The sequence below is a fragment of the Hippopotamus amphibius genome, chromosome 4, assembly GCF_030028045.1.
Source record: "Hippopotamus amphibius kiboko isolate mHipAmp2 chromosome 4, mHipAmp2.hap2, whole genome shotgun sequence".
NCBI classification, from domain to species: domain Eukaryota; kingdom Metazoa; phylum Chordata; class Mammalia; order Artiodactyla; family Hippopotamidae; genus Hippopotamus; species Hippopotamus amphibius.
The window spans coordinates 91417634-91436980 of record NC_080189.1 but is presented as its reverse complement, the minus strand read 5'-3'; the positions used below and the strand labels follow the sequence as shown (position 1 = coordinate 91436980).

The following is a 19347-nucleotide window of genomic DNA, read 5'->3' as shown; positions in this document are numbered from 1 at the left end:
GCAGAGATTGCTACCTCTGGTTACAGCCTGATGCCATTAAACAGACAAATTACACAAATTACTTTTCTTGTTCTGATTGCATGATCATCAAGCCATCTTTTGATGATATTTTGCCTTCTCATGGCTTTTCTGACAGACAAAAGAACATTCTGACCAGAGGATGAATATCTTCATCCTCTATCCTCTTGGCAGATATATTTCTCTATATAAGTTAATAAATTAGGCCATTCAGTTACAGTTCATTTTATGTGAGTGAGTTTGTGTGAATCTCTTTGAATCATCCATTCTGTGACAACAAAAACCAAACTACTGAGGCTGCAAAATGGAAGCTCAGACCAAAGACCAAGGCATGCATGGTCCTATGAGGTCTCTTAGGAGATAGTCAACAAAGAGATTTTCCCCTTTAGTCATCCCTACAGCTAATGCCACTGAAGCATCAAGGCTGACAGCCTGAAGAACTTCAGTATAAAGGAATACTGACAATCTGCAAGGACAGGTTTTAATTTCAGCATCATAATAGCCAACACTTACGGAGTCTGAGCAAAATTAAACCGTTCAGCTCAAACAGTTAGTAGAAGTTGCAGGTTTTATGTGCCTGAACATTTTTAAAAGCACCAGTATTTATTACTTTTTGAGCCAGAACACTGCCCAATCCTTAGTTCCCTTCCTTGCCAACTTTTACCTTTAGTGAAACATGATTCTAAGGTCTCCCAGAGACAGCTCTATTACTTGGTCTCAAAAACAATTTTTTAAATTACCCATCAAATATAAATTCCCTTAAATATAGCTGATTACTATCTCATTCACACCAAAAACCAAAAACCAAACCAAAAAAAAAAAAAAAAACCTCACAAAAAACTTAAATTACAATATTTAAAACTTTATTTTAACAGAGTGAAAATACATACATTTTAACTTGGCTAATCTATTATCTTCTCTATTACCCACTGAAAAATAATAGTACAATGGTCTCATAAAGACAGTTACAAAAAAAAAAAAACAACCTCAGGATATTTCATAGAACTGTTTTGATCAGTAATCATTATTTTGTACCTTCACCCAGAATGTATTATATATAATTTAAAAATTATTTGAAGTACATTAAATAAAAATGTGATAGGAATAAAATTAAGTTATTCTGATCATGTATGAAGATGGAGAAAATAAACATTATGGGTCTGGTCTCTTAGTCCCCCACTACTAATTATTTTCAGAAAAATTGTATGTACCTCTGATTACTGCTACTCAAGAGTCCATTTCATGAAGCAAACACCACTGAAATATTCTAACAAGTGCACACAATTATATTTTTAATTTATAGTTTTCAGCAGTTAGCAGAATGGGAAAGCCAAGCCTGCTTGGTATTTTTTGCAGGTGGTAAGTATTAATGTTTAAATGCTTATAAATACCATTGGCCACAGGAATATGCACATAGGAATTGGAAAATCAGATACATCTTTCAGAATCACTGCATTTGTAATCTCTCATTAAGATCAGGTGGAACATAAAGTTGTATTCGGTGAAGTTAAAAAACTCCATGATTCACATAGTTTTACTTTCTCAAGATAATCCTTGGATTTTAAAATGACTACTTTTGCCATCACTGCATATTGATTTTGAAGAAGAATATTAATATTAGCATGCAAGTACTCAGGGGGTAAACTGATACATATTTCAAAAATGGATACAAGATAAAAATGAAAACAAAGGGAACTACAGTTATCTCAAAGATTCTTACTTGTGACAAGTGGAAATGTGCCTATTGTCAAGGTTCGGTAACAACTTGTTTTCTAGTATATATTTTTTTGGTATCACTTCTAAAGCAACTCCCTCTTCAATTAAAATTAGGAAATGAGCACATTTTAGCCTAGTGATCGTTTTTCTGAGTTTAAAAATTATATCGTCTCATTTTTATAAGAAAAACATTTTACAAAAATTTAAAATCAAGTATTCTAATTATTGTTCTTTTGTTTTCAGGAATAAAACTTACATACACAAAAGTATACAGTACTTGCATACACAGTAAAACTGTTGTGAGCTGTTTTTATATTCCCACTGCATCCTTCAACTGAAACATGAAGCAGTGTTGTGTGGATCACGGAGCCTCAATATTATACCTTTGTGTGGCTTTGCTGCTTCCAAAAGACATTTTTTTTGGTCACCAAATAAGCTATTGTTTGAATCCAATGACTACTGACCACCCATAGAGACAAATTGGACTGTTTTGAATATGAGTATATAAAGTCACTTCTGTTTCAAAATATATCTTTACAAATAATACCAATAGCCACATTTTACTGAGTATTTCTTTTGCCAGCCAGATACTGCATTAACAGTTTTATAGGTATGTTTTCTCATTTAATTCTAATACAAGTTTTATAAAGGAGATCTTATTCCACATCCCCCACCCCCACTATGGTGGGAAAACAGGATGTCTAGAGATGACAGTGTTTCACCTAAAGTCACGGTGGTAAGTGAATACAACTCATCCTCATTTCTGTGTGTCTCCACAGCATGTGCTCTTACCTGTGATTGCACTTTACTGAAATCTGTTACCAATGTCGTCCACACACTATATATTGGTTATGTCTATGCATAAACACAGGTAGGGCATATTGAAAGAAAGATATGTGTAAGTTTTGAAATCATTCCCATTATTTTATAGTGGCACCTCATATATTAGTGATAGATACATACTGAATCTCTAAATTTCTTTCCATTATTGGGGATATTTTCAAAGATTTCAGAGAATTATTACATCAGCAAGATACATGCAATACGGAGGAAAAATTTAGACATTTGATGACTGGGAAATAACTCAAATCCCCAAGAATATACCATCTCTTTTCTAATAAGCAACAATTCAGTGTAGCAAAATTATGAAAAAAGTGCTCATGATGTTTAAAGTGAGGAGATTTCTAGAGAAATAAGGCATGTATTTAGAATGATATCTATTCTAAAACATAGTTAAATTTTGTTTTGTCCTGCCTAGATTACTCTCTTGGGGAAAAATAAAAATAGAAGCCATCGAGGGTCACAGGGAAGGGAGAACAAGGTGGGTGAGGGAAACTTATGGGTGAGCAAGGGGAGAGTGGAAAAATACATTCTGCATTCAAACTCTCTGTTTTCATTAAATCTTTGAGCCTCAAACAGAATCTATCACTGAGTCTAGGCGGGGATTCTCAGCACATTCATTGTTACCTGCTCTCTAAATTTTGACAGTGATCAAAGTGCCTGTGTACAGTTCTTGACAAATGGAAAAAGAATTCTGTCACAGAGCTTCTAAATGGTTACTAGAAACATGTCTGAATTGTATTGTCAGACTGGCTTTGATTCTAAGCCCTATGGGAGAAGGACTGATGTCTTTCCAGTGAGGTTGACAGAACATACTGCAACACTAAATAAAAACAGTAGTAAAAACATCGTGGGGGCAAATGAACCCCTCAATCCCAAATTACAAACTCTGAACAAAGCCCTCTACTTTTCATGGAATTCCATTTACCAGTGTTGGTGTGAGTTCCAAGAGGAGCCTGCATTGAAAACATATCCTCTGCGGTACATATTCTGGGATAAATGCTCACGTGAAGCAAATAAGATTATTCACAGTAGAATTCTTAGTGGCTAATAAAATTAACCACTCTCTTCAGTGGTATTAATCAGTGGTTGTTCCAATATGCTTGAACAAACAGAGCACCTGACTGTAGATTAACTGCACCTAAAGATGGCTTGTGAATATTAGCGTATCAGCAAACCATATGGTAAATTAGACTTCTCTCTGGTAATTTACCAGAAGGAAGTCAAAATAATTAGAAATCACTCTCAATAACTGCAGTTGCACACAGCAACTCAGTCACTGAAACGAAACAGTTCTCAGAAATGCCTGTTTTGCAGGTGTATTCCAATGACAGGCTGCTTGTATTAAACATCATCATGTAAAATGGGCTTGCAGAATGGATGTTAAACTGAGAGGTTGTTTGCCATCTGCTTTCTCTATTGATTTGACTTTGAAAGGTTTTGTTTGTTTGTTTTTTTGTTCAAGAAGAGAAGCTGATCATGTCCTGATCACCAGGGTAGCCAAACATGGTCTATACATTTCCTTATGAGAGGCATCCACTGGAGGGTGATAGAAATCAACCGTCAGTCAGTTTATTCTTCTCGGGGATATGCTTTATTACACTGAAAATTTTTAATAATTTTAAATAGTTAATAGCATAAATATGAAGATCCTATGAATCAGTGCTTTTCAATTTTTTAATATGCTTCTGAATCACCTGGGGATCTTGTTAAAATGCAGACTGTGATTCAGTGGGTCTGGGGGTGGGGAGCTTGAGAGTCTGCATTTCTAACAACTTTCTACAAGTTGCCAAAGCTGCTGGCCTGTGGATCACAGTTCGAGAAATAAGGCTGTAGATGCAACATACTTTATTAAACAAATCAGCGGTCACAAAACTGTGACATTTATTTGCAATGTTTTCTTCTCTAGAAGCAGCAGATGCTTTTCTACTTATTGACTTCCTGTCCTTTGAACTTTGTTAAGAATCAAGGATTACCTTACCCAACTCAAGCCCTATATGTCACTAACCCCAAGTGGCAAAAAAGTTTTAAAGTATTATTTATGAATACATTTATTCCACAGATAAATTGGCATCTGAACTAGGTGAGACACAGGAAACAGACATAGATGGTTCTTGAACTCGTCACGCTTAGGTGAAGAGACAGACTAAATCTACAGAAATATGTATGTATTTATTCTGAAAGAGGTTGCAGAATACTAAAGATGCCAGAGGACCTAACCTGGTGTTATTCAGGAGAGTGGTGGGAGAGACTGCTGAGTAACTGGGAAATACATCCACAATCTTTTCAGTCTCGCATAAGACGACTGAGGGAATGAGTGGTGCAGAGATGAGACTGGAACGGTGAGGAGAAATCCTGTCACAGAGACGCTACAAGGCATACCAAAGATTTCAGAACGAAGCTAAGAGTAAAGGAAAAATGTTTTTTTAAGTGTAAGCATCTTCAGATACACATTTTGAAGAGCTCTTTCTTGCTCCTATGTACTGAATTGATTAGGACAATAATGGATGTGAAAGTTAAGGTTACTGAAGTGCCCCGGGCCAAAGGTAATGGTGCTCAGAAAAGGCAGTGGTGGTGGAGATGGGGATGGAGAGACGATTACATGTATGCTTGGGAGGTGTTTTGACTGACTCAATGTAGAAAGTGAGGGAGAAAGAGAAGTCAATGATAGCCCCTGGGAAGAAGCAATTTTGGTAGATGGTAGTACCATTTGCTGTGATGCAAACACTAACGGAGGAACAAGTTTTATAGGTAAGATATTAAGGTAATTTTTTGTTGTTGTTGTTAGAGAAGACTGTAAACGTCCCACTGGATTTTTCTCACTGTGTTCATTAGGCTATTGTGCAAAAGAAATAAATACTTTGTTGAAATAAAACCTCCACATTTACTATCTTTCTGTCACTTAGTCAATAATAACTCTATAAAAATAATGAGTTGATATCTATATAAGAAGGAAACAGAACAAAAGAGGTAGAGAGACCTGCAAAATTACACAAGGATGGTGATAAAATTGGTCATAAAAATTTAGATATCTCAATTTAATGCCTACCCCCCCATTCTACTTGTGAGTTTGAATTCTTTTAAAAAATTGTATTTTATAAATTTATTTTTTATTTATTTTTTTGGCTGTGTTGGGTCTTTGTTGCTGCACACAGGCTTTCTCTAGTTGCTGAGAGTGGGGGCTACTCTTCTTTGCAGGGTGCAGGCTTCTCAGTGCAGTGGCTTCTCTTGTGGAGCACAGGCTCTAGGTTCGAGGGCTTCAGTAGTTGTGGCACACAGGCTCAGCAGTTGTGGTATATGGGCTTAGTGGCTCCGTAGCACGTGGGATCTTCCTGGCCCAGGGATCGAACCTGAATCCCCTGCATTGACAGGCGAATTCTCAACCACTGAGCCACCAGGGAAGCCCATGAGTTTGAATTCTTAAGAAACAATCATGGTGAAACATGGTAAGATCTCAGATGGGTGTCCAAACCCTCACTACATGTACTACCATTGATTTACTATATATATATATATTTTAAATTAATTAATTGGGTCTTTGTTGCTGCACACAGGCTTTCTCTAGTTGTGGTGAGCAGGGGCTACTCTTCATTGTGGTGTGCAGGCTCTTCATCATGGTGGCTTCTTTTGTTGCAGAGCACGGGCTCTAGGTGTATGGGCTTCAGTAGTTGCAGCACGTGGGCTCAATAGTTGTGGCACATGGGCTTAGTTGCTCCAAGGGATGTGGTATCTTCCCAGGGAAGGGATCTAACCCATGTACCCTGCATTAGCAGGCGGGTTCTTAACCACTGCACCACCTAGGAAGTCCATATATTCTATATATATATATATTTTAAACCTGCATCTTCTTTATTTTGCATACTTTAATTTCAGAACAAAATAAACAAAAAAACAATACACAACATTCAAACCCCATGTCAAATGTGGAAAGGGATAGGGCTTGAGGCCCTTGTATCCTGCCTTGACAGAAGGACAGAAATAAAACCACTAGACATCAGCAGAGGGAAACAAGTGGGCCAAGGCCACTGGGCTGCTGCTGGGGGAGCCATGGGGACACTATACAGAGGCAACAAAGTCTGCAGGTAGGAACTCCTCATCTACCTCTTCCATGCGAGAAGCATCCTCATCACCCTCGGGGGCGGGGGGGGGGGGAGCGGACGGGGATCTCATCAGGAACAGCAGCACTGGGCTCCTCTGCTGTCACTTCTTCTTCATCAATGCCCAAGCCTAGCTTGATCATGCGGTAGATGCGGCTGGAGTGCGTCTGGGGATCCTCAAGTAAGAAGCCAGAAGAGAGCATTGCAGTTTCAAACAGCAGCACCACCAGGTCCTTGATAGCCTTGTCATTCTTGTCTGCCTCCGCCTTCTGCCGCAGGGTCTCCACAATGGGGTGGTCAGGGTTGATCTCCAGGTGCTTCTTGGACATCATGTAGCCCAAGGTTGAGTTGTCCCGAAGTGCCTGGGCTTTCATGATGCACTCCACGTTGTCTGTCCAACCGTAGGTGCTTGTCACAATGCAGCAGGGTGAAAACATCAGCCTATCAGAGATTGTCACCTTCTCCACCTTCTTATCCAAGATCTCTTTCATAAGTTTGCAGAGGTTCTCAAACTTGGCCCTGCTCTCCTCCATCTTCTTCTCCTCCTCATCCCCAGGCAGCTCCAGGCCCTCCTTGGTAACTGAGACCAGACTCTTCCCATCAAACTCCTTGAGCTGCTGCACGCAGTACTCATCAATTGGCTCTGTCATGTACACCACCTCGAAGCCCCGCTTCCGCACTCGCTCCACAAACGCTGAGTTGGCAACCTGCTCTTTGCTCTCACCAGTGATATAATAGATGGACTTCTGGGTCTCCTTCATGCGAGAAACATATTCCAAGAGAGAAGTCAGTTCATCTCCAGACTGGGAGGTGTGATAGCACAGCAGCTCAGAAAGGTGTCGCCGGTTAGTGGATTCCAAGCGTTAGATTTTTAGAGAATGCCTCATAGAATTTCTTATAGTCCTCCTTGTCTTCTTCCAGCTCAGAGAAGAGCTCAAGGCACTTCTTAACAATGTTTTTATGAATGACCTTCAAGATTTTGCTCTGCTGGAACATTTCTCAGGAGATGTTCGGGGGAAGGTCTTCAGAATCAACCACACCAGGGATGAAGTTGAGATATTCTGGTATCAACTCATCACAGCTGTCCATGATGAACACTCAGTGGACATACAGTTTGATGTTGTTCTTTTTCTTTTTGTTCTCAAAGAGGTCAAAAGGAGCCCAACGGGGGATGAACAGCAATGCTCTGAATTCCAACTGACCTTCTACAGAAAAGTGCTTCACTGCCAAGTGATCTTCCCACTCATTGGTAAGGCTCTTATGGAATTCTCCGTATTCCTCCTGGGTGATGTCATCAGGGTTTCTGGTCCAAATGGGCGTGGTCTTGTTCAGTTCTTCCTGGTCAATGTACTTCTCCTTGATCTTCTTTGTCTTTTCTTGTCTTTGCCACCATCTTCCCCCTCATCTGAGCCCACATCTTCAGTCTTAGGCTTCTCCTCATCATCTTTATCTTCCTCTTCTTTCTCACCTTTCTCTTCCTCTGCCTCATTATCACTGATTTCCTTCTCATGTTCCTTCTCCAGATAGAGTGTGATGGGATAACCTATGAACTGTGAATGCTTCTTCACTACTTCTTTGACCCACCCCTCTTCTAAGTACTCTGTCTGGTCTTCCTTAAGGTGGAGAATCACTTTGGTACCATGGCCAATGGGCTCATCATGGTCAGCACGTACAGTCAAGGAACCCCCAGCAGAAGACTCCCAGGCATACTGTTCATCATCATTGTGCTTTATGATCACAACCACTTTCTCTGCCACTAGGTAGGCTGAATAGAAGCCAACACCAAACTGCCCAATCGTGGAGATGTCTGCACCAGCCTGAAGAGCCTCCATAAATGCTTTAGTACCAGACTTGGCAATGGTTCCCAAATTATTTACAAGATCAGCTTTGGTCATGCCAATGCCTGTGTCTACCAGAGTCAGGGTGCATTCCTGGGGGTTGGGAATGATGTCAATTTTCAGCTCTTTACCACTGTCCAATTTGGAAGGGTCTGTTAGGCTGTCATAGCGAATCTTATCCAGGCATCAGAAACATTACTGATCAACTCCCGAAGAAAAATTTCCTTGTTGGAATAGAAGGTATTGATAATAAGAGACATGAGTTGGGCAATTTCTGCCTGGAAAGCAAAAGTCGCCACCTCCTCCTCTCCATGGTGCACTTCCTCAGGCAACTTAAATGATAAGAATCGCAAGTACTAGAGAGATGAACAGGCAAGGACTGCCTCGGGCCCACTGGCAGCAAAAAGCGTGCATGGGGGTGACTCAAGAGCCACCTCTTCTATATTAAAGTCACCTTTCTTTTTTTTTTTTTATAAATTTATTTATTTATTTATTTTATTGGCTGTGTTGGGTCTTTTTTTTTGCTGTGCGTGGGCTTTCTTTTAGTTGCCGTGAGTGGGGGCTACTCTTTTTTTTTTTTTTTTTAGATTATTGTAGTCTTTTATTTATTTATTTATTTATTTATTTATTATTTTTGGGGGGGTACACCAAGTTCAATCATCTGTTTTTATACACATATCCCCATATTCCCTCCCTCCCTTGACTCCCCCCCCACCCTCCCTCAAGTCCCCCCCACCCTCCCTGTCCCAGTCCTCTAAGGCATCTTCCATCCTCGAGTTGAACTCCCTTTGTTATACAACAACTTCCCACTGGCTATCTATTTTACAGTTGGTAGTATATATATGTCTGTGCTACTCTCTCGCTTCGTCTCAGCTTCCCCTTCACCCCCCGCCCCCTCCCAAACCTCAAGTTCTCCAGTCCATTCTCTGCACCTGCGTCCTTGTTCTTGTCGGGCTACTCTTTTTTGTGGTGTGCAGGCTCCTCATTGCCGTGGCTTCTCTTGTTGCAGAGCACGGGCTCTAGGTGCATGGGCTTCAGTAGTTGCAGTACATAGGCTCAACAGTTGTGGCTCACGGGCTTATTCGCTCCACGGCATGTAGGATCTTCCTGGAGCAGGGCTCAAACCCGTGTCCCCTGCATTGGCAGGTGGATTCTTACCCACTGCGCCACCTAGGAAGCCCCAGTCACCTTTCTTCTTATTCAGAGGTGAGTCTCTCAAGATTTTGGTCTTTAATATTTTTAAATGGGAAAATATAATCACAAGGATCTTTAGTAAGCTACTTTATACACTATATATCTGAGCTGATATTACAGCTATAAAGTGTCTGGCTATGCATACACTAATAATAAACTAATCATACTGCATTGGCTCAGAAAAGAATATCAAAATAAACTATTTATACCTAATATGGACTTTTTCACCAGCTATTATACAGTAAATATTTAAACTCCATTGTCTTGCCTCAACTGAGAAAGCTTTACTGCCCCAGCATTTCTCAAGCTGCGTGAATCACATGTAATGTTAACATCCTAATAAATATCCTTAGTTGCACTTCACCCATCTGGGGCTCCCCAGAAATAATTGTCACATTGATAGTAGTTTTTCAAAGCCTGGTGTGAGTTTTGTAACTGAATACATATAGGTCATATATTAGATATATAAGCACATATGAATGTATTTCTATAATTTTTCTCACTTTCTTTAGATTCCCAGGCTTACCATTAAAAAAAAAAAAAATAGTCCTTTGCCTTCTCAGTGTGTCTTAGCCCTAACTAAGAAAGAAGATGACTAAAAATAGTCATTTTCATCATGGATACACTTTAATGTAGTTTTTCTTTTTAACATAACATTTTCAAAAGCTTTTAATATGAAATATTACAGAATCACAGGAAGCTGAAAAAAATGTACAGGACAGGGTATAAGGTTCAAGATGGTGGTGCAGGGAGACCCTGAATGCATCTCCTCCCATAGAATCTACACCCACATATAAAGCTATTCCTTCTGAAGTTGAACTGAGGGCTAACTGAAGAGCTTCTGCACAACAAATGATAGAGGGACCCCACAGAGATGGGTAAGAGAGACAGATATGGTATCATTGGGGACCCCACCCTTAATGCTGAGAACTGCAGTGGGGAGGGACATCACTGAGGGGCCCACACACAGACTTGATAGAGAAAATGATCAAACTACATGGAAAGAGACCAAGAGAAGAAGAAAGGAACAGAGAAAAACTACAAAAACCCAGCAAAACCCTCTAGTAGTTTGAAGGGCACCCAGACTACACATGAAGGAAACCATTTGCTAACCTTAGAGCATCTGCCAAATGAACAGGGAACTGCTGGAACTCTCTTTGGGGCTGGAGGTCAGACTTATCAAAAAAAAAAAAAAAGAGTAACGACCCAAATAAATAAAATAAGAAATGAAACAGTAGAACTTACAAATGGTATCAAGGAAATTCAAGATTACTTTAAAAAATTATATGCCAATAAATTGGACAACCTAGAAGAAATGGATAAATTCCTAGAAACACACAATCTTCCAAGACTGAATCAGGAACAAATAGAAAATCTGAACAGAGGGATTTACTACTAATAAAATTGAATCAGTGATCAAAAAACTCCTAACAAACAAAAGTCCGGGACCAGACAGCTTCACATGTGAATTCTAGCAAACATTTAAAGAAGATTAACAATTATCCTTCTCAAACTATTCCAAAAAATTGAAGAGTGAAGGAATGCTTCCAAATTTATGAGGAAAACATTGCCCTGATACCAAAATCAGACAAACATATTACAAAAGAAAGAAAGAAAGAAAGAAAGAAAGAAAGAAAGAAAGAAAGAAAGAAAGAAAGAAAGAAAGAAAGGAAGGAAGGAAATTACAGCCCAGTATCCCTGATGAACATAGATGCAAAATCATGAATAAATTATTAGCAATCTGAATTCACCAATACATTAAAAGGATCACATAGCATGATCAAGTGGGATTTATTCCAGGGATGCAAAGATGCTTCAGTGTTCATAAGTCAATAAACATTAGATACCACCTTAAGAAAACAAAGGATCAAAATCATATGATCGTCTCAGTAGATGCAGAAAGAGCCTTTGACAAAACTCAACAAACATTTATGATAAAAACTCTCAACAAAGTGGGTATAGAGTGAACATACTTCACAATAAAGGCCCAAGTCCAAAGCTAACAACATAATCAATGGTGAAAAGCTAAAAGGTTTTCTTCTAAGATTTAGAACAAGGATGACAAGGATGCCCATTCTTGGTACTTTTATTCAACAGAGAATTTGAAGTCCTATCCAGAGCACAGGCAAGGAAAAGAAAAAGCATCTAAATTGAAAAGGAAGAAGAAAAACTGTCACTATTTGCAGATGACATTGTACTATATATAGAAAATCTAAAGGCTTCACACACAAACACACAAAATCTATTAGAACTAATAAATGAATTCTGTAAAGTTGCAGGATACAAAATTAATATATAGAAATATGTTGCATTTATAATACACTAATAATGAACTATCAGGAAGAGAATAAGAAATTAAGAAAACAACCCCATTTACGATTGCATCAAAAACAATAAAATTCGTGGAATAAATTTAACCAAGGAGGTGAAAGACCTGCACTTGGAAAACTACAAGACGCTGATCTAAGAAATTAAAGATGACACAAGTAAATGGAAAGATATACCATATTCATGGATTGGAAGAATTAATATTGTTAAATGTCCATACAACCCAAAGTATTCAATGCAATTGCTATCAAAATACACATGGCATTTTCACAAAACTGGAACAAAAAATCCTAAATTATGTGTGAAACCACTAAAGACCCCAAATAACCAAAGCAATGTTGAGGAAAAAGAACAAAACCGGAGGTATCATACGATCTTGTTTCAAACTATTCTACAAAACTATAGGAATCAAAACAGTATGGTACTGGCACAAAAGCAGACACATGGATCGAAGGAACAGATTAGGATCCAAGAAATAAACCCAGGTTTATATGATAAATGAATTTAGGACAAAGGAGGCAAGAATATACAATGAGGAAAAAGTCTCTTCAATAAGTGGTAATGGGAAAGCTGGGCTATATGCAAAAAAATGAAACTATACCACTTTATTATACCATATACAAACATAAACTTAAAATGGATTAAAGACTTAAGTAGGCCCAAAACAATAAACATCTAGAAGAAAATATAGGCCATATGCTCACTGCAATATTTTTTTGGATCTGTCTCCTCAGCCACGGGCAAAAAAAAAGCAAAAAAAAAAAAAAAAAAAAAGGGACTACATCAAATTAAACAGCTTTTGCACATTGAAGGAAACATCAACAAAATGAAAAGGCAACCTACTGAACAGAAGAAAATATTTGCAAATGATATGTTCAATAAGGGGTTAATACCCAAAATATATAAAGAAGTCATACAATTCAGTATCAAAAAAGCAAGCAATCAGATTAAAAAATAGGCAGAAGACCTGAACAGACATTTTTCCAAAGAAGACAAACACATGGCCAACAGGCCAATGAAAAACTCAACATCGCTAATCATCAGGGAAATATAAATCGAAATCACAGTGAGATATCATCTCACACTTGTTAGAATAGCTGTAATCAAAAGGGCAGGAAATAAAAAGTGTTGGGGAGGGTGTGGAGAAAAGGGAACCCTTGTGCACCATTGGTGGGAATGTAAATTGGTGCAACCACTTTGGAAAAGAGTGTGGAGGTTCCTCAAAAAAATTATAAATAGAAGTACCATACGATCCAGCAATTCTACTTTTAGGAATTTATCCATAGAAAACAAAAACATTAATTTGAGAAGATATATGCACCCCGATGTTCATTGCAGCACTATTTACAATAGCCAGGGTACAGAACAACCTAAGTGTCCACTGACAGCTGAATGGACAAAGAACACATATATATACATGATATATGTATATGTATATGTGCATATTATATGTATAATATACACAAACACACAATGGAATATTACTTAGCAGTGAAAAGAGAAAGAAATCTTGCCATGTATGACAACATGGTAGCATCTAGAGAATTTTATGCTAAGTGAAATAAGTCAGCAACAAATACCATATGATTTCATTTATATGTGGAATCTAAAAAACAAAACAAATGAACAAAAATGACAAAACAGAAACGAACTCATGCACACAGAGAACAAACGTGGTTGCTGGAGGGGAGGGGACAAGTGAAATAGGTGAAGGAGATTAAACTTCCAGCTATAAAACAAATGTCATTGGCATATAATGTACAGCACAGGGGATACAGTCAATAAAATTTTTAAAACTTTGTATGGTTACAGCTGGTAACTAGACCTATTGTGGTGATCTTACAACATGTGAAAATACCGAATCACTGTTACCACCACCACAATCAAAATACAGAATTTGCCATCACCACAAGTCTCTCTTGTGCTAGCCCTTTACAGCCACACCATCTAAAACCTCTGACCATCTCCATCTCTACAATTTTGTTATTTCAAGATTATTAATGGAATCACATAATATACAACCTTTTGCGACTGTCTTTTTTCATGCTGTATAATTCCCTTGAGAGCCAACCAAGTTTTTGCATTTTTCACTATATTGTTCTTTTTTATTGCTGCATCATATTTTAAGGTGTGGGAATACCACTGTTTGTTTACTTATTCACTAGTTGAGGGACAATTTGGATTGTCTCTAATTCTGGACAGTTTCGAATAAAGCTGCTATGAACATTCCTATACAGCTTTTGTGTGAACATAAGTTTCCATCCATTAGGGATAAATACCCAAGAGTGTAATTACTATGTGGCATATGGTAAGTGCACGTTCAGCTTTACGTGAAACTGCCAAACTATTTCCAGAGTGGTCATACCATTTTATATCCACACCAGCAATGATAATCTACGTTCACAGAAACCTCACTAACATTTGGTGTCAAGTGTAATTTTAAGGTCACAACTAGCCTGTAAATATTTCGTGGCCAGGTACTGTCTCATATCACCTTTAAAATTGTTTATAAACAGTAATATTGATTTTTTAAAGGCTATTGGATATTTGCTATAAACAGGATATTGAACAGGACAAAGATGCCTTTCCTCCAGATAGGGACTCCAGGTCTATTTGCATGCAGCAGTTGCAAACTCAAATGTCAAAGGACAAGCAGACAACATGAATGGTGAAGCTGCTAGTGACCAGGGTATATGTGAACACGGTAGGGGCTGTGACCTACTGGAAAGCACAAGCCTGGCTAAAGGGAGACTGTCCCCAGACAGCCATTCTGTTCATGTTTCTAGACATTCTGATTTTTCTAAAAATCTTAAAGTACAATTTTAAAATGGGAACTCTCCTGATTTGTAAAGGTAGACAAAGTTTTGAAAGACTTCAGCCTCCACAAAAGTCTCAAGGACCAACTATGGCTTAAAGACAAGTTACTTGAGAATTATCACTTAGAGAGATGAGTAACCCACTAAAAAGAAAATAAATGTTCAATTCTCAGACACCAGGAAAAGCTCATTTTAGGCTGAAAAAATACAAAAAGCCTTTATAGAGTAGAAATGAGCTTCTCAAAGTGCTTACAAATCATCTGAGGATCTTTTTAAGTGACTTAGTAGGTCGGGATTAGGGGTGAGGATTGGGATTCTGCATTTATACCACACCACCTGGAGATGCTGCTGGTTCAGGAACCACTCTAAGTAGCAAGTGTGTGAGTCACATTTGAACTGGACCCTGATGGTTGGGTTGTGTTTGTAGATGCAAAAATGGATCCTGGTAAAGAGAACGGTGCTACCAGTCATAAAGCTAGGAAAACTTGGAGATAAGTGGGAAATTGTAAATCTTCATTTTGTGTTGTAAGTAGTTTACACAAAAAAGAGCAGGACATGAACTTAGAAAGGTATATGTTGAGATGGGAGGGTGCTGTATGTTATGCTTCAGATTTCAGCAGCCTGTGATTCATATGTAGTTAGACTATTACCAGTTAGAAATATTCACAATTTCTATGATCCCTCCCTTTGATTATAAATGGGTCTCTTGGTTACAATCATCTAGTCCCACTTGGCCACGTTCCTCTCAGCTTATGTTTTCTGCCCAAAATTTAAAGGAGTGTGCACTGCTTTAGGGCTCATTGATGTCTATATCGAAATTTCTGTCTGCTTTATTTCTCAAATGCACTAACACTTGCAGACATAGCTATGTTGGTTCCATCCACAAGAAGGGATACTTGCCTTCTTGCCTCTTATGGGAAAAGATTTTTCACCTGAACTCCAAAGTCTCCCAAGGACTCTTGAAAACGGATACTCATTTTCTAGTTATCAGTATATTTCTATCTATAGGGCCTCCATCCCTAGGCGCTGCACTCTCTTCTTTGTTTCTGTCATTTTCTGTCTCTTTTTGATTAAGGAATTTTACAAAAACACAAACAAAAAACATAAAACACTTCTCTCACTTCCATCTAAAAAAAGTCAAAGGCTACATATTTCTTAAATTAGGCAAACACCTGCTTAGGAGTCACGGGTCCACTCGGTCCACACGCAATCAAGATGAGATTTCCCATACTTAGAAATAAAAGAATAAGCAAACAAATGAGTGAATGAATGAGTGTATTTGTATTTTAATAGGAAGATGATAGAGGGATAAAAAGGAGATGAAGAAGAAAAGTGAGAAGGAACAGATGGGAGAGACATTGGGAAAAGGGGGGAATAACTGACAAGGAGGGACAGAGGATGGAGGTAGGTCTAAGATTTCCAGGCTAGAAATCAACTTAGAAAGGCCTAAAAATCTAAACTAGTGAAAAGCTAGGTATCCCTGCTGTATCTCTAAGGGCAGGGGCACTATGTACCTGTGTGGCCTGATGTCAGACATCAGAATTATTTTTCATTCTCTTTCTTTCCCTTACATTTTAATTAAAATAGATCCTTGTTAATTGTCCTGGGTTATTATATGGTTCTACTGTATGAGATGCTATGGAAATATTGCATATGTAACTTCTAAGGAAGTCATTAAATACTTCTCTGTAACAGGTTTTATTTTCACTTAACTATATATTACAGAAATCCTTCTAAGTAAATTCATACTCCAAGTTAATACCTTCTTGCTTTTTTACAGGTGCACAGCATGGGATGCCTGCCATGGCTATGTGGATGTGGTTATAGTCCACCAGCTACAGCAAGTGTAAATGATCAAGGGACCTAACAATTGTCCTAAACTTCATCACCGCATTTGCATACAGGATCTGTCCACCAGGAGCTGCTTTCAGCCAATGATGGTGTGTGGCAGGGATCGTTTGTTTGTTCCTGGTTGACATGGCCTCCGCTGATGGCTGACTTCAGCTTGAAAACTGATGGCTTTGCCAGCGCTTCCTTAGACTGCGTGACAGTCTCCATGCTTCCATCCAGTCTTCCCTTCCCTCTCTCCTTACTGAAGTCAGACTTCCTTTGCAGCCTGAGGGCTCTTACAGCCGTATCTGGCTCCCTCCCGATTTTCCCTCCTATATGCATTTTCCCTAAGGAAATTCTTGCCTTCTGCATCTCAGAAGACCCAGACTAAGCAAAGCCTACTCCATAACTTGTGAAACATTCCCTTATTGATAGACATTCAGCTAAATTTCAATTTTTTTGTTGTTAATACAAACAGCATGGTAATAAATATCCACTTGTATCTTTATATACTGGCAATTGTTTTCTTCTTTTGTTGACTAAGTTCTGAGAATGGAATTGAAATTTAAATAAATGTAGTACAATTACTATAATGAATATAATTAAATCAAAATACAACTTAGGTCATTAAAACCAAGGGTTTTAATGAAGTATTGATACTGTTCTCCTCTAAAAGAGACAAAGAGACAAAGAGACAATGTATCAAAAATACAGACTAATGAAATTAATCTCTTAATATGGTATCTATAGTCTGTGTCATGGCTTAACAATAAAACTTCTGTAGGCTGTAAAATACCAATTAATAATTTATATGTCTATTAATTACCTTGAATATAAATTATTGCTTACCTTCTGATAGCAAGCACGTAAATCAAAGGGAAAATCAAGACTAGATATAAAATGGAAATTATTATAATGTTTATTTTTATTCAGCGTTTGGTAAGTTATTAATGTTCCAAAAGCGATATCTAAATGTTTGTGTTATCTGTAGCTATATTTTACTCATTTTTCCCTTTAGAAATTTTCAAGGGTTAGTAAAACTTGACAGTAGTTTCAAGTTTAAAATCCACTGGAATATACAGTACTTTACAAAATTATATAATATAGAAATTTATTGTGTTACGTCTATCTCATCAATATGCATTATCTGGAAACTTGCATTAACAATTGATTATAAACATGAATTAAACAAATAGAAAGAGTGGTTATCTGGAACAAATATAATGTTCTATGATGTTTGTTGCAAACAGTACTGGGTAGCTAAATTCTTTGATCAAAAATGAATGCTTGGTATATATGGAATCTAAAAAAATGGTACTGATGAACCCAGTGGCAGGGCAAGAATAAAGATGCAGATGTAGAGAATGGACTTGAGGACACAGATTGGGGGTGGGAAGGGGCAGCTGGGACGAAGTGAGAGAGCAGCACTTACATATGTACCCTACCAAATGTAAAATAGAAAGCTAATGGGAAGTTGCTGCCTAACATGGGGAGATAAACTGGATGATTCCCGATGACCTAGAGGGGTGGGATAGGGAGGGTGGGAGGGAGGCTCCAGAGGGAGGGGAAAAGGGGATATATGTATAAATACAGCTGTTTCACTTTGTTGTACAGTAGAAACTGGCACAAAAGTGTAAAGCAATTATACTCCAATAAAGATCTGAAAAAAAAAATACAGAATGCTTGGGACTTCCCTGGCAGTCTAGTGGTTAAGACTCTATGCTTCCACTGCAGGGGGAGGGGAGCTAAGATCCCACATGCTGCCTGTGGTATGTCCCCTCAAAAAGAAAAAAGGAATGCTTGTGTCATTGTCAAATGCCATTTGTGTTTAAATGGAATTTACATTTAAATGTTTCATACATTTAAATGTAAATTTCTGCTCTGTTTCATACATTTCCTAAGTAATTATTCTACCTATTACCAAAAAATAATATTAGGCCATTTTTTCCCTAATAGGTAAGGACAGTGTAATACAGAAGATGAAGATGTATTCTGATAGAATTTAAAAACCACTACAGCACGGTAGTCATTTAGACTAGCATTTCTGTAAGTACCTCATATATTCTGCTAAAATATCAAAACACCATTTAATCTATACAGTCACACTATATCAAGTCAAAATTAAACATCTAATCTATAATTATACACAGGAAGGGGAAAAGCTTTAAATGTTGTTTTAAAGCTTGCTAATCTTGCGAGTTAATCAAAGACACTTAAGACAGATCCTTTTACATTTGCTTCTTGCTGACATCTGTAAGAACTGAGATGTACTCCATGCTCATATTAAAAAACGATTAGTGAGTTTTTTTATTATCCTTTTAATTAAAACTCAGATTTTCACATGAACGAAAGAGGAAAGAAAGAAAGGAAGAAAGAAAGGAAGTAAGGAAGAAAGAAAGGAAGGAAGAGAAGAAGAATCATACCATCTTTCGTGCAACCAGATATGAAATTAATCACTTGCTATTTTAACTTTTTCTGGTTACAATGGACAATATAAATACGAGGGAAAAATGAATATCCAATAGATTTGACACTGGATGGTAAATTCTATTTAAGCAAAACCATGCAAAACAGAGAGCAGGAAAACTATATCTTTTCATTTTACCTTGGATAATATATATCTTTTCATCTTAAATAATTTATTGGAAGTTCAAAATAATTATTTTAAAA

The 19347-nt window shown here is 37.8% G+C and overlaps 1 pseudogene; it reads right to left on the bottom strand.

The window, feature by feature from the left end:
• Positions 1-6630: 6630 nt before the first annotated feature.
• On the bottom strand, positions 6631-16905 carry LOC130851905 (heat shock protein HSP 90-beta-like; annotated as a pseudogene).
• Positions 16906-19347: the final 2442 nt, after the last annotated feature.